The sequence below is a fragment of the Myotis davidii genome, unplaced genomic scaffold, assembly GCF_000327345.1.
Source record: "Myotis davidii unplaced genomic scaffold, ASM32734v1 scaffold2091, whole genome shotgun sequence".
Lineage (NCBI taxonomy): Eukaryota > Metazoa > Chordata > Mammalia > Chiroptera > Vespertilionidae > Myotis > Myotis davidii.
This window is the reverse complement of record NW_006282603.1, coordinates 4336-5764: the sequence shown is the minus strand read 5'-3', so window position 1 is coordinate 5764 and position 1429 is coordinate 4336.

Genomic DNA, 1429 nt, shown 5'->3' with positions numbered 1-1429 from the left:
GATGAGAGAGAAACATCGATCAGCTGCCTCCTGCACGCCTCCTACTGGGGATGTGCCTGCCACTGAGGTACATGCCCTTGACCAGAATCGAACCCGGGACCTTTCAGTCCGCAGGCCGACGCTCTATCCACTGAACCACCCCAGCCAGGGCTAACATTATTATTTTTTTAAAACACCGTAAGGCGAACAGATGGAAACTGGGGCAGCTCGGTGGCCACAGGGCCGCGGTTAGAATTTGCGCTGGCATCAGGCCTAGGAGCTAGGGTCCCTCCGTGATTTCCCAGGCGGGCCGGGCAGCGGAGACGGAGGCCATGGCCGCTCGGGCTTGGACAGGAGCTGCGGGTCGGAGGTGAGGTCCCGCCCGGGTGCAATGGAGGTCATGCCCAAATCAGGGCCCGGATGCTCACACACTACCCTCTGGGCCGGGAGGATGGGGTCCAGGGATGCGGGCGGGGCCTCTGCCTGGCCCTTGCACAGGGACCCTTCCTGGGATGCCTGGAGGATTTCTCTGCTCCACCCGCACCATGGGAGGCGGGCTTTTCTGTTTGTTTGCTAATCCTCTCCCCCGGGGATATTTCCCCATTGATTTTTAGGTAAAGCGGAAGAGAGAGGGAGAGGCAGAGAGGAACATGGATGTGAGAGAGACACCTCGATGGGTTGCCTCCTGCACATGCCCAGACCAGGGCCCGGGGCCAGGGAGGAGCCCGCCACCCAGGTCCGTGCCCTTAACCGGAATCGACCCCGGGTCCCTTTGGTCCGCAGGCCGATGCTCTACCCACTGAGCCACACAGGCCAGGGCGAGGAGGCGTGTTTGGACTGTGAGGTTCAGACCCTTCACACATTGTCACCTCTGGAAACTCCTCCTAAGAGTTAGGAGAGCGCCCCGGCCAGTGGTTCAGTGGTTAGATCGTCAGCCTGGAAACCGAAAGGTCCCAGGTTCGATCCCCGGCCCAGAGCGGGGCACATGCGGGAGGCAGCCAGGCGATGGCCACTCTCACATCGCTGTTCCTCTCTCTCTCTTCCCCTCCCTCTCTCCATCCCTTCCCCTCTCTCTGAAACGTCAACGGAAAAATATCCTCGGATAAGGAGCCATAACAAAAAAACAGGTAGGAGGTTGCCCAGCCATCGTGGCTCAATCGTTGGGCATCGACCTAGGAACCAGGTCAGGGTTCGATTCCCGGTCAGGGCACAGGCCCAGGGTACCGGGCTCGATCCCCAGTGGGGGGCGTGCAGGAGGCAGCCGATCCATGATTCTCTCTCATCATTGATTTTTTTTTTTAAACTTTATTGTTGAAAGTATTATATGGGTCCCCTTTTCCCCTCCACTGACCTCTCTAGCCTGCCTCCAGCCCCCTCATCATGGGTGTTCCTCATCTCCCTCCCTCTCCCTTCCTCTCTGACAGCCATAAAAATATGTTTTATGGATGTC